The following is a 14,560-nucleotide window of genomic DNA, read 5'->3' on the forward strand; positions in this document are numbered from 1 at the left end:
GGGTCTGTGGTTTGGGGCCCCCATTGCTGCTCCACTTTCAGTAAAGTCTGAGCAGGCTGCAGGAGCTTGGTTGCTTGCGGTGAGAGGCGCTGGGGTGGGGCGAAGTGATGACCCCTAGGACATCCCCACCAGGGCTAGGGGCCCGGGGCCCTGAGACGATGCCCTGGGATGGTCTGACCCCTTCCCTTCCCCCTCAGGACATGAAGGCCTGGGGTGGGGGGTGGTGTCTGATGACATCTGACAGGACAGGGCTCCTAGCCATGGGGGGAGGTCCCAGCTGGTCTGGCCCAGGACCACTGAGCTCACACCCCTCTGGCCTCAGGGCATCCTGCCCACAGTCTGCTGGGAGGTCCCTCAGCTTCCTCCTCGCCCTGCTTGGGGGGTAGGAGGGGGAGGGAGGGGGTCCTTCCTGTTTCTCCTCTTCCCACCTGGAAATGAGACGTGCTCCGCTCCCTGGCCCCTCCGGTGTGTGGTGGGGGAAGGGCAGCAGCCCTGAAGACCATGTCTGGGCAGAGCTAGCACAGCTGGGAGTCTCCCAGCCTTGGTTTCAGATCCCAGCTTGTCAGTCTGTCTACCTATCTATCGTCTGTCTATCCATTGAGCTATTTTCTATCTCTCTACTACCTACCATCCATCCATCCATCTGTCTACCTATCATCTATCTATGTATCATCTGTGATACACATCTATCATCTACCTATCACCTATTATAATCTATCTTAATTGAACTGGCGAGGTCACAGCTTAGGACAAGGCCTAACAGGTATTTAACCTTTACAAGTGAGTCATTAAAGAGAGGCCATAAGTCAGTGACAGCACTGGAGACAGACAGGAGGGCAGCAGTTACTGCCTGGGCCTGAGCCACAGCTCTGCTGCCCATGTGTGACCTCAGGCAAGTCCTGAACTTCTGGGGACAACTGGAGCCCTCGGCTCACAGGGAATCACTAAGTTCATTGTGGAGTTGATTCAGGTGAAGCTCTAGAGCAGGGGTGTCCAAACTTTTTTCAACGTTTTTTACCAAGGGCCATATGCGGTAAAATACACAAACAGCCGGGCCACTCACTCGAGGTGAAGTACGTATTGCCTCACCTGGTTTATTTAAGTAAACTAAATATATTTTCGGAATTTGCTGCGGGCCAATTAAAAATGGACTGTGGGCCGCAGTTGGCCCGCGGGCCACAGTTTGGACACCCCTGCTCTAGTGACGGCTGGCACTTGTCATGATGTCACGTGCGTGGAATTCCTGGCAGTACATGGATCTGGCCCAAATGTCTTGCTCTCTAAGGTTTACAGATGGGGAAACTGAGGCTGGGTGAGGGAAAGAGTCAGCAGCAGGGTGGGCCCACAGAGGGAAGGGTCCAGCGGTCCCAGCTGCCATGCAGAGCTGAGGGCCCATCTGGGCAGCTGAGCAGGACAGAGGGGAGCTGACGGCGCCCCCACCCCCAGGTGAGACAATGGCGGCCCCAGCCTCCAGCTGCGCAGCTTCCTTCCTGTCTCCGAGCACTTCCCTGCCTGTGTCCACAGCCCAGCTGGCCCAGGAGCCCCTTCTCCCCCCACTCCTTTGGTAGGTCTGGCCCTTTGTGTCAAGGGGTGGGGCTGGCGGCTGGCAGCTGCAGGCAGACGTGTAGTCCAGCAGGCCCAGCCCCGGCCCTGGGAAGGACTGGGGCAACGCTCCTGCCTGGGGGAGTGCCTCCTCCTGGGGCTCTGAACCTACCAATGGGGGATTCCAGGCCCCTGCTTGAGACCTGAGCTGGCTGCTCACCCTCTCTGGCCTCAGTTTCCCTACAGACAAAAGAACTCTTCCTGGTGAAAAGCTGTCTCCCTACGAGAATACTAGAGGATGTCAGGCTTTTTTTCTTGCTGGGGGTGTGGGGTGGGGGTGGGGATGGGGTCTGAGCCTGGGGACAACCTGAGGCTCAGAGTCAGAGGCACAGTCTGCCTCTGAATTTGCTGGGCTCCATGAAAGGGCCAGGTCTGCACCATTTCCCAAGAACAGAGCAACACTCGTTTTACAGATGTGAAACGGGCTCAGAGAGGTTGTGACTTGCCTAGAATTGCTCAGCAAATGCGGGATGGAACCACAATCTCCAGGTCTCACAGACTTCAAGTGCATGCACCCATACATACACACACACACACACACACACACACACACACACACACACACCCTGTCCCTCGACCGTTGGCTCTGAGCCGAGCCAGCTTCGAATCAGCCCTCTGTCCACTATAGGTTATAAGCTGCTGTGGGGCAAATCAGACCACAGGGCCCCAGATCCACTGCATCCTTGGGCCTCAGTCTCCCCGTCTGTGAAAGGGGTGCAGGGAGCTGTGATATCAGAGTTCCCTGCTGCAGTAGACACATGCCTTGCTGTAACCCCTTCCATGCTACCACTGCCCTCAGCACACAGTATGGGAATCCGTCTGGCTTGTCTATAACTGCGCCCGCACCCAGCTCTGTAGCCCTGTGGCCAGAATTGCTGGCTGGTCCCTCAGCTGACACTTCCTCTGGGAAGCCCTCCCTGACCTCCAAGGGGCTCTTACACCCTCTGCTTCTCCCTACTCACCCCCATCACACTGCCTCTTCTGGGGGTCGGGGACCAGGTCCTTTCCCCGTCCCAGCCCTGGCTCTCCCACAGCACATCTAGCTCTGAAAATGTTTGCTGAATGAATGACTGAGTGAATGCATGAATGATTGGCTTGGGGAAAATCACCTAGAGCCTGGGACAAGCTAGAGGCGTTTCTGCCCCCCACCCCCCACAGGGGCCATGGGACTATGGAGGCTTCCATTCCAATCCCCACTCCTTGGATAGCTGGTCGCTGCACTGAGAGGTGAGAATGAACCCAATCCCTCCTCACTGCAGCGTCTCTGGGTCCATCTCTCCCCTGCTCACCCACCTCCTTCCCAGTCCTGGAATATACTGAGTCATCTCTGCCTCAGGGCCTTTGCATGGCACCTCCTTGCACACCCCCAGAACGCGGCTCATGATTCAGGCCTCCTCAGGACGCCTCTCGCTTCCCGGGCTGTGTATATTCTCCATCCCTGTTGCATGTGTGCCCTTTATCCCAAGTCGCAATTACGGTTCATGAATTTTCCTGCTCACAGTTTTGCTGGCTATCCTCCGCCACTGGATGGTCAGCTCCGGGACAGGAAACTGCCGCCTGTGTGCACCACTGGGTTCCCCATACCTGGAACAGGGTCTGGCACACCTTTGGCACCAAAAAATAGCTGTTAAATTAATGAGTAAATGGAACCAGATCCCACTTGAACCCAGCTAGGGGCAGGCAGCTCACTACCTATCACAGTAGCCATTTCTCTGCCAACTGGAAGCAAATTCTGGAGTCGACTTAAATCTGCTCCTCCCCCTATGCCTCCCATCCCTCCCCTGTGCCATAGCAGAGGCCCCTTGGAAGGAGCCTGAACATTCTCAACACCCTTCAGAGACCCAAAGACAGCAGGGTGTTGTGCTCAGCTAAAGGAGCTCTAGGAGGTCACCAGGGCAGCCACTGCTTCTGATCTCTGGGGAGACTTTTCTTCCTCTCAGTCCTGTCTGGTGTTGGGATTGGGGCAGGTCCACTGGGCTAGGCCTGTCTGGGGGAACACAACTGCCTTGGCAAGGAGGCTGTGGCGCTGGGAGGGTTAGGTCTACAGGCTTCCAACACCACTGGCTGGACAAAGGTGTCAGGCTCTCAGGATGGTGGAGGACAGAGTTCAAATGCCCACGTGGCCACATGACTAAACTAGGCAGGGCAGTAGGGCTGGCTGGGGTCTGTGGCTAACAGGGAAGTACATGTGCCGTTGTGCTCAGCTCTGTTCAGGCTGACTATGTGCAGGGTAAAGGGTCCAGACAGGCAGATCTGACTGTGCAAAATGTGCAGTTACACTGATACCTGTGCCTTTAAAACCTGGCCTCCACAGTGAGACCTGAACAAGGCGTCGATGGAAAAGCAAGATGCCCCACCAGTGGCTATTGGAGACCCCTGCTCTAAAACCAACTTTTGCCCTGTTTTTTTCCTGCCAGGATAGAGGTTATTGGTCACCCCGGGGTTGGGGGTGGCCTTCCTGCCTCCCCCAAATCCCCATATTCCAGCGCCTTCCTAAAGCCTGTCAGGCCCCGTGAGGAACAAGCCAACCAGCAGAGGGTGCTCCAGACATGGGTTTTCTTTCACATTAACTCCTGGTTGCAAAGCCCATTTCCAGCGTGGGGACAGCGTGGGGTTTTTGTTCCCACAGAATGACAACCTAGACCAGAGGCCAGAGGTGAGGCCAAGAGAATCACGTACAGCCAGGCCCTCCCTGCCTGTCTTATTTCCCGCAGAATCCAGCACCTGGCATTGGGCGGAATGATGGAGTGATTCAATGCCACATGGACTGGAGCGAATCACAACTTCCTTGAGCCTCAGTTTCCAATTCTGTCAGGAGTGTTGGGCACCTGGCACGGGTAGCAGGGTGCGGTCCACATGTGCCCCCCGCCCCCTCCCCATCAAGGCAGCACAGGGTCAGGTCAGAGCTGCTCCCTGCCAGGCCCGGGGACAGCTCCAGCCTGTCCGGGCACAGCTGAGGGCTCCCCCCACACCACGCCCAGGCCAGGGTCCATGTGCCTCAGCTCACCGATTTCTGCTTTGGGTTGAGTACCAGTCACCACGTCTCCCTTGGTGGCCACCATGACAGCCGGGGCTCCTGAGGGAGGCCACCTGAGCTCTGAGATGGTCTCAGCATAACCAGGGAGGGCTGGGGTCACCAGGGCGATATGCTTAGGGGGCTATGGTGACAGCCCAGGGCGGCTCCTCCCTGCTTAGGCACAAAGTGGGCTTGAGTGGCAAACCCATCGCCACCATCTTGGACCCACAGGGCAGCTCCTGCGAGGAGGGAAGCGCCCTCAGGTCCCAGTGGTGTGGGTGCTGCCTCACAGGGGCCTGTAGGGAGGTTCCTGCAGCAGTGGGGGTGGCAGCCCAGAGCTGGCAAGGCCTGCTACCTGGGTTGAACAAGAACACGTATGCAGACGCTTGACTACCCACCATCCATCTCTGCAAGAGTCAGAAAACCCTGTTGCAGGGGCTACCTCTGCAAGCAGCTGGGACCTGGGGGCTGTGGGGAGGGGCCCCACCTTCTTACATCCATATTTTAAATTTCTCCCAACCTTCTGTTATGAAAAACTTCAAACATACAGAAAAGTTGAAATAATTCTCAGGGAACACCCACAGACCCCCCACCGGGTTCAACAATGGCCATTTTGCTCACCATGTTTCATCCTGCATTCTGGTTTGTTTCCAAGGAGGTGGCAGAGGGCACTCAGCCTGGATGCCTCAGCACGTCTGCATCGCAAGTTCGCTCTTTGTTTACAGTTCTTCTTTTTAGAAGCCTCAGTTTCCTCTTCTGCAACATGGGGTAACAGCTGGTCCCTATAATAAGCCTGGGAGCTGTGGGTGGAGGATATTTGGCACATGGAGGGGGAAGTGGAACACGGTGTTACAACAGTGAGGGGTGGTGGTCAGACTGGACACTTGTCCTGGCTCCCCCTTCCCACCAGCCCCAGCGCCCCAGCCCCTGCAAGAGGGGCACATTCCTCCCACCGTTCCTTCCTCCCCACTCCAACGACCCGGATGGAGCTGTCTTTTCAGCACCAAGCGGCCCTCCGCTCCACCTGGGCAGGGCATGGCTCGGCGTGGCACAACCCTGCCCCATCAGTGGTGGCCTTGGACATCCCAGGACAGAAGGAAATGAGCTGCCCTGGGCACAGGGGGATGGGGCCCTGGGGGCCACAGGTATCTGTGGGGCAAGGCTGGGGGAGGAACCCGAGGCAGGAGGGACACCCTGGCAGCAGGACCAGCCAGTGCCTGGAGCAAAAAGGGCCAGGGAAGGGGTCAAAGTGCGACATCAGGGTGGCTGGGAGGGAAGAGGGCACCTGGGAAGGGTCTTCTCATCTTTGGGGTACTTGCAAGAGGAGCGTGTCCTCTCTGCATGCTGGACGCTGGGTCCTCTTCCCTCCGGGACACCCCTCTTGGATGAGACCTGAAGGTTTACCCTCTCTGTCCCACCCCCCTAGCCCAGGAGTACCAGGCAGGGATTGGAGGTCAAAAAGGGAGGCTCTGTGCCTCCTGCTTGCTCCCCTTCTCTGCAAGGCACCCTGGGTCCCCACCAGAAGCCTCGGTGCACCATGGATGTCACCTGGGGGAACATGGCGCACTGGCTCCCTGACTGGGTGGGGTAAAGGGTGACTCAAGTCAGCACTGAGCCCCCAGCCCTGGGTCTTTCCTGGGAGGTGTTGGGGAGGGTGCTGGACTCTGAAGCTGTCCACTCAGGCGGGTGGCCTGGCAGGTCCTGGGGGTCCGGCTTGTCCAGGCTGCAGAGGCCCACGGAGGGCAGACTCCATCAGAACTGGGCTCAGTCAGGCCGCCTCTCTGGGTTGTGTGGCCTTGGTTTTTATCGGGGGCAGCACCTCTGCTTTACAGATGGGGGTGGGATGGGGTCCGCCAGCCTCATGGTGCTTCAGCCCCCACCCCCAGTCATATTTTAGGGCCCAGTCGTGGGGAGAGGGGATAGGATAGAAGTCCCTTCCCAGACCTCCCTGGCCCCTCCAGCAGGGCCTGGGCCCAGCCCCTCTGGCCCAGGACGGGCAGAGCACCTGGGTGGGAGCTGAGGAGGCCCCGAGTAGGACAGAGCATGGCTAGGGAGGGGGGAATACACTGGGACAGGGAAGACACACTGCCCTCCCCCACCTTCCCCCTGAGGCTCTCCCTCCCCAACCTCTTAGACTGTCTGGAGCGCCCTCCAGTGGGGCAGGGTCTCATTCCCAGCCTGGGGGTTGTTGGGGGTGGATAGCACCTTTGACAATTGTGTCCTGTTTCCTGGGGGAGGGGCAAGCCCTCCTCCAGAGTCTGGCTCCCCCCATGCCCTCTCCCCTCTCTGCTCACTCTCTCTCCCCACTTGAGGTCTTAGTGAGGATTTCAGGGGGCTAAAGGGAGCCCAGCTAAAGGGCAGACCTAGCCAAAGGTAGCCAGTGAAGGTAACTCATGGAAAATATGAGACCAGTGAAGGCCAGGCCACTGGCCAGGACCTCAGGGCTCAACAAGCCGACTTCCTTTCGCAAACACTTAGAGATGACCTCACCTTAGACTCACAAGAACCCTCTGGGGTTGATCCCATTGTTGATTTTTATAGAAGAGGGATCTCAGGCACAGAGAGGGGAAGATATCTGCCCCAGGTCACACAGTATGTCTGTGGCAGAGCTGGGACTTGAACCCCTGCAATCTGACTTGAGTCTCCTAGATAGCTGAGTGGCTGTGGTTGGAAGAATACGTATATTCAGTGTTATTTTGCTATTTTTGTTGCTTTTCTCCTTACTCATTTTTTTAAATGAGGTCTTGACTTTGCAAACATGGGTTTTGGAAACACAATTTTGGGGGAACTCTGACGCGCACGGGTTGGTCACTCTGGGCCCTGGCTGAGGCCCATGCCCAGCCCAGCCTCTGCCAGTCTGAGAGGGGTCCTGGGGCAGGCAGGGAGTGGAACTGGCAGAGCCAGTGGCTGTGTGGCATCCAGGCTGTGAGGGAGCCCCAAGGGACACCTGGAGGGGACCCCGCGTACCCTGGCCAGCTGCCTGGAACATCCTGGAATTTGGAGAAGAGAGCAGCCTCCTTCCGGGAGCAACAGGCCCCATGACTCATGGAGGGGAAGCTGGGGGGGGGCGTGAGGGGTGTGGAGGAGTCCCTCCTGGTCCAGTGGGGACAGCACTGACAGGAGGCACGGTGCCCCAGGCTGTACCCCACCCAGACCTGGCTGTGGTTTCAGGACCCTAGAAACAGCTCCCCAGCCTCACCTCAACCCCAAGCCTCTCCAGCCAACAGCCCCATTCCTTGCCCTCCCCAACAGCCAGCCATTCAGAGCCTGCTAGCCTGGGACCAGTTCCAGCCCAAGGGACAAAGCTGTAACCAGGGTCGCAGGCCCAGCAGACCCTGGATGGGCAGTTGCCTCTGCTGCCTCGCAGGGTCCCTCGCCATGGTTACGGCCCACCCACAGCTCTGCTCAGAGGCGGGCATTGTTTGGGCGCCAGAGCATGGCGAGTGCCCAGGAGCCTGGGCTGTCACAATGGCCTTGGTGTGCCTTTGGCCGTGGACCTGGAGCCGAACACTTTCCCACGCTCCAGACTCTCAGCAGCCCTGGGAAGTTGGGCAGGCCCTGGCTTTGGTAGATGGGGAAACTGAGGCCTAGAGAAGAAGCATATTCGGGCTGGCCAGGGCTGGCCTTGGGATAAGGGCCTGAGTCAGACACCGGGCGAGATGCCAAGCTTTGCAAGGGAGCATTGACACGATGACGACACCACTGTGATGTGGACCGTGGGTACATTCCTGTTCCCAGCAGGCAGGTGAACGAGCCGTGCAGACACCCTCAAGCCCCCAAACGTTTGCTCCCACTGCCCGCACTACCTAATGCCCTTCTGTCAGCTCTATCCCTGGGCATGAGTCTCCCCTATAAACTGTCACCTTCTTTAGCTGCTCCCCATCCAGCGGGAAGGGACACTGCTTCACTTGCCCCTTTCCAAACACACACCAACTTCTCTCTGGAAACGTCCATCCCTTGTGCAGCGTGGTTGTGGGGCACAGGCGATCCTGGGGTCCGCCCTCCCATCTCAGATGCTGAAGGGACCTAGAGGGTCTTCTGGCTGGACCCTGCTTCTCACTGCCCAGAGCAGCCAAGGACAGGCCCTGCGGTGTCATCTGCTGGGACCTGGGTCAGGAATGAAGGATGCAAGGGCAGGTCTAGTGCCTGTCCCGGTGGACCTGTGGCCACCACACGGTTATAACCAAACACAGAGGAAACTATAACAGCAGCGTGAGAAGGCAACTCTCCTACGCGTGAGTAACAACGGGGCTGGTAAGTGGCTGACTGCTTATCAGAAACAAGGAAGCCAGTGGGAGACAGTGGGATGATACGCTCAAAGTTCTAGAAGGAAAAGGTCGACCCAGAGTCCAGCAAAGTTATCATTCGAAAAAGAAAGTGAAATAAGATCTTTTCCAGAGGTAAAAAGTCTAAGAAAATTTGTCGCCAACAGACCTGTCTTACAATACGTACTAAAAGAATTCCTCAGACTGACAAGAAAGGACAGAAGATGTAATGCAAATCCACAAAAAGAACGGGACCCAGAAAAGCCAAATGGTTTTGAAGAAGCACAAAGCTGGAGGACTGACACTACCCCATCTCAAAACTTACTATAAAGCACAGTAACAAGGGGAGGGCCGTCTTCGTACAAGGACGGGCATCCTGATCGATGGGGCAGCACTGAAAATCCAGAAACTGGCCTTGTATTTATGGTCAACTGATTTTCAACAAAAGTACCAAGACAATTCAATGGAGAGAGGATGGTCTTTTCAACAAGTGGCGCTGGGGCAACTGGCAAGGCAAAAACACACAAACAATGAAACCTCACACCATACACAAAAGTGAACTCAAAATGCACCAGAGGGGCCGGCCCGGTGGCTCAGGCGGTTAGAGCTCCATGCTCCTAACTCCGGAGGCTGCCGGTTCGATTCCCACATGGGCCAGTGGGCTCTCAACCACAAGGTTGCCAGTTCAACTCCTCGAGTCCCGCAAGGGATGGTGGGCTCTGCCCACTGCAACTAAGGTTGAACACGGCACCTTGAGCTGAGCTGCTGCTGAGCTCCCGGGTGGCTCAGTTGGTTGGAGCGCATCCTCTCAACCACAAGGTTGCCACTTGGACTCCAGTAAGGGATGGTGGGCTGTGCCCCCTGCAACTAGCAACGGCAACTGGACCTGGAGCTGAGCTGCGCCCTCCACAACTAAGATTGAAAGGACAACTTGACTTGGGAAAAAAAAAAAAAGTCCTGGAGGTACACACTGTTCCCCAATAAAGTCCTGTTCCCCTCTCCCAACAACAACAAAAATCTTAAAAACACACAAAAACCACAAGACTCACTCCAGCTTCCCCTCTTTCCGTATTTGTAACTTGTTTACTTACTTGCTCATTCCTCTTTTTTTAAAAAAAAATGCACCAGAGACCTCCACGTAAGAACTACAACCGTGACACTTCTGTAGGAAACACAGGACAGCATCTCTGTGATCTTGGGTGAAATATGACACCAAAAGCACACTCCATAAAAGAAAAATAGATAAATTGGAATTCACCAGAACACACAAACTTCTCTTCCAAAGACACCATTAAGAAAAGGAAAAGACAAGCCATAGACTGGGAAGAAATATTTTCAGAGCACAGACCTCACAAAGGACTCGTGTCCACACTCTACAACAAACAGTTCAACAAAAAGAGAACGCAATTTAAAATAGGTGAAAGACCTGAGTACAGTTTACCAAAGAGGTCGGAGGGATTGGTGAGAAGCACATGAGAAGATGCTCAGCAACATTAGTCATTAGGGAACCGTGAGTTAAAGCCACTGTGAGACACCACGGCACAGCTACGAGGACCGCTGTCAGCAAAATGACCAGTGTTGGTGAGGCTGTGGGGAAACGAACCCTCGGGCACAGCTGGTGACAATGTAAATGGTGCCGCCAGTCTGGAAAACAGTCTGGCAGTTTCTTTAAAAAGTTAAACATAAACTGACCATATGTCTCAGCATTTCCACTCTCAGGAATATACGCAAGAGAAATTAAAGCATATGTCCAGACACAGACGCACGTGAATATTCGTGGCTGCAGTTCCGTAACAGGCCCGAACTCGAAACAATCTAAATGTCCACCAGCTGGGGCATGGACAATACAATGACAGGGACAAAGCACTGACACCTGCGACAACATGGAGGAGCTCACAAACGATGCGAAGTGAGGCCAGACACAGAGGACTCCGTACCACAGGACCACATTCGTGTGAGTGCAGAAAAGGCCGACAGACACAGAAAGCAGGTCAGCAGCTGCCTGGGAGCAGGGCGGACGCAGGGGCCGGCCGAAAAGGGTACTGGGGAAACTTTCAGCAGGACGGATGCGTTCTAAAACTGGATTGTACTGATGGCTGCACAATCCTGTAAATTTACCAGAAATCACCTACAATTGGTAAATTATGTGTTATGTTAACTTTACTTCAACAAAATCATTTTTAAAGAAACAAATGGAGAATTTTGTGGTATTATTGTATTGTATCTGTGTTTGTTGTATTATTTTGTGTTTAAAATACAATACTATGTTCAATCACTGAAAAAGGAGAAATACATAGATGTAAATCTAACAAAAGTTTACAAGACTTTCATGCTGAAAACTATGAAATGTTGAAGAAATAAATCAAGTAACGTCTAAATAAATAGAGAGACATACCACGTTCGTGGATTAGAAGGTTCAACGCAGTAAAAATGCCAGTTCTTCCAAACTGTTATACAGCTTCAATGTAACTCCTATAAAAATCCCAGCAATCTTTTTGTAGATATGGACAAGATTATGCTAAAATTCATGAGCAAAGGCAAAGGAACTCGAATAGTTAAAACAATTTTGAAGAAGAATAAACTGAGGGGAATTACTCTGCCCAATTTCAAGCCTTATTAGAGAGCAGCGGTTACCAGTCCTGTGTGGTATCAGCAGAAGGAAAGTCACAAAGAATGACGGGACAGAAGAGAGAACTCGGAAAAAGCAACTCAATGGAGGAAAGACAGCCTTTTCGAAAACTGATGCTAGAAAACCTGAACGTCCACAGGCAAAGAGTAAACCTCAATCTAAACATCATACCTTACTAAAAAAAACAACTCAAAATGGATCATGGATTCAAATGTAAAAGATAAAACTTTTAGAAGGTAATATAAGAGGAACTCTTTGGGACCCAGGGCTTGGTGAAGACACGGCAAGTGAGTGATGGGGCCTGGTCAGTGGGCTCAGCCCTGCCCCCATGGATGGGTGGCCTGGGGGAGGCCAGCTCCTGCCAGCTTCCTGCTCTGGGTGTGGGGGGCTTGGGGACATCTGCTGTGAAGATGGGACTTGAGGGCCTCAGAGGTCTGGGAGACTGGTCCCCAGCCCTCTGTGGGGCCAAAGACTCTTGCAGTCCGTCCTGGCTCAGCTGTGCGTGGCTCTGAGCTTGTCGTGCCCACCGGAGGCCTGTCCAGAATCTGACTTCTGTTCTGGGAACTCCCCCCCAGCCCCCAACAGAGACTCTGCCACTCAGAGGGCTTTGAGACTGTCCCGGGTGGTCCTAGGGCCCTGGGTCCATCACTCCAGCCATGGAATTGCCCACATACTTTGACCTCGAGCAAGCCGCGGCCACCGACAGACTTATAGAGGGGTACACCAGAGACCCCTAGCCAAGTCCCCAGAAGCCCGAGCCTGAGCCAAGGCTGCCCCCTGGTGGGCAGTGCTGGTACCTGCTGAGCCCAGCCCTGCACCACCCCTCCTGGACTCCAGCTGCCTGGGCTGCTGGCCCGATTCAGAGCTGTGCCCCTCCCCAGAGGGAACAGTCTCCAAGGGCCCCCACTGGTCAGTGGGAGAGGGGCATCAGCCCTGCCCACACCCTTGGGGCAGGAGAAGTGCTGGGGGCCACTCCCAGGGCCGCAGGGCAGGCTGGTATCTGGCCAGGAATCAAAGGGGTCAGGACAGGTCCCCTGGGATGGCCCCTCCCCGGACAGAGCCAAGACCCTGGAGCAGGCCCTGGGCAGGGACCTCCAGAGACGAGTGACCTTGGGCACAGGCTCTCTGAATATCCGCTTCCTCACCTGTAAAATTGGACGAGCTGTGCAACCCACTAGGGGTCCCCTGGGGGCCATTGGTCACATAGCTGTGTCCCAACTGGGATGTGCTGAGTGTAAAGTGTGCACCGGGTTTCCAAGGCTTAGTACCAAAACCCCAAAACACAGAATGTTCAATAGCTTACAAATAATTTTTATATGATTCACAGATTGAAATGACAATATTTTGGATCTATTGGGTCAGACATATTAAAATGAATTCCACCTCTTGCTTTTCACTTTTTAAGGCAGTTCCCAGAAAAGTGAAAATTACCATGTGGCTCGCAGTGCTGTTGGGGAGGTTCAGGCAGCAGCACCCCCGGTGACCAGGGGGCTGGTGAGCAGCCCGGGAGTCACTGGACAGTGACCTGGAAGGAGGCCTTTCTTGGAACCTCGTGTTTTATCTGAAAAGTTCATAGCAATGGAGCAGCCTATTCCGTAATCTATCTGCGCTATGCATGGAAAAACATTTTTAACAAAACTTGGATCCGAGTCTCTAGTTGAGGAGGGTCTGCCTCCTTCTCACCTGTGGGCCAGCGAGCCTCTGTGCACCCAGGGAGCAGGGACCGCGGGGCACACCTCACGGCTACATGGCCTCCAGTCCCACTGCTTTCACCGCGGCGGCTGGGCCGGCTCAAGCCCTGCCCGTGGCCCCAGGCTCTGAGTAACACGGCAGCAGAAAGGACAGCCTATTCTGCTTTCATTCCTCAGAGGGGCCAGGAGAAGCCGAGCCCCCACTCAGACCTTGTCCCCAGCCACTGACAGCTGAGCTGCGGGGGACAGGGGGCCTCAGAGGATACCCACCTCCCCCAGCCCTGGATGCCAGGCGGCTGGCTCTGCCCCAGGACACGCCATCCTTGCCTGGCAGAGGGAGGCGAGGCAGCCTGGGCCTGCTCCCCGCCAGTGAAGACGGTGGGCTGCGGGCAGCCTCGGACATAGGCGGAGCAGGTCCATGAGAGCCTGGTATGGCGGGAGCAACACACTGGGGCAGAGGGGCAGGGTCTGTGTCCGGAGGCCGTACGCCATCCTTCCTCTGCCTCTAACCCTCTGCAGTCCTCATGGACTCTCACTTCAAGGGCACCCCATGCTCACAAGAGCCACAGCGGCCACCAAGGCACCGTGGGGTCACTGTGCCATGAGGGCCTGGGCAGACAAGAGCCCTCTCTGTGACCTTGGCAAGATGGGGGTCCCAGACTGTTCAGGCAACCAACTCATATGCCTTCAGGGGCCGGGCAGGCGGGTCCAATGCCAGTTGGAAGGAAGTGACCCGCAGAGGGCAGCCCTGCCCACAGACATCACATCCAATTCCGTGGGAAGACGCAGTGGCCTACCTGCGGCTTTGCTGCTACCCTAGATGACGTCTGGGTCCTTCCAGCTCATCTGGATGGCATGCCCAGGAAGCTAGCAGGCACGAAGGGAGAGGGCCACTCCGCCAGAAGCTGGATGGGAAGGGGCCCTGAAATTGACACATTTCAGGCAAGATTTTCTTGGCTCCCCAGACAAGCACTGCTGCCCAGGGTGGGGCTGCTCCCCGGGTGTGATGGGTTAAGGCCCCGCCACCCCCTCAGCTGGCTGTTTTCCTAATGCTGGGTTTTTCTTCTCTCCTCCCCTCTGCTCAGGTCCTCTCTGCCAACACTCCCTCACCCACATCGCATCGCTCCGCCCCCAGGACATGTGGCTGGCTGTCAGCTATGTGCCCTTTCCACCAACTCCCCACTTTTCCATCATCACCAGTGTGGGCCAAGGGCCCCTGAGGCCATGCCATCATCTTCTCTGCAGCTATTGTCTAATCCTAGGTTGGCTTTTTCCAAAGGCTGAGCCTGACCCTAAAGCCCCAGAAGCCTGCTCGGATGGACACATGGCCTGTGCAGACAGACATGCAAGGAGGGTC

General features: G+C 55.6%; 1 long non-coding RNA gene across 1 annotated transcript in view; it reads right to left on the reverse strand.

The window, feature by feature from the left end:
- The window catches only part of LOC109461360 (uncharacterized), a 39,610-nt gene extending 25,415 nt beyond the window's left edge, over nucleotides 1-14,195 (reverse strand). Inside the window, exons 1-3 of the long non-coding RNA XR_012489934.1 lie at nucleotides 14,001-14,195; nucleotides 5,240-5,418; nucleotides 3,102-3,207 (exon numbers count right to left, since the gene is read on the reverse strand). This is a non-coding gene — a long non-coding RNA (uncharacterized LOC109461360). The remainder of the gene's footprint in view (nucleotides 1-3,101; nucleotides 3,208-5,239; nucleotides 5,419-14,000) is intronic.
- Between the last annotated feature and the right edge of the window lie 365 nt (nucleotides 14,196-14,560).

This window comes from Rhinolophus sinicus, linkage group LG10 (assembly GCF_036562045.2).
Source record: "Rhinolophus sinicus isolate RSC01 linkage group LG10, ASM3656204v1, whole genome shotgun sequence".
NCBI classification, from domain to species: Eukaryota; Metazoa; Chordata; class Mammalia; order Chiroptera; family Rhinolophidae; genus Rhinolophus; species Rhinolophus sinicus.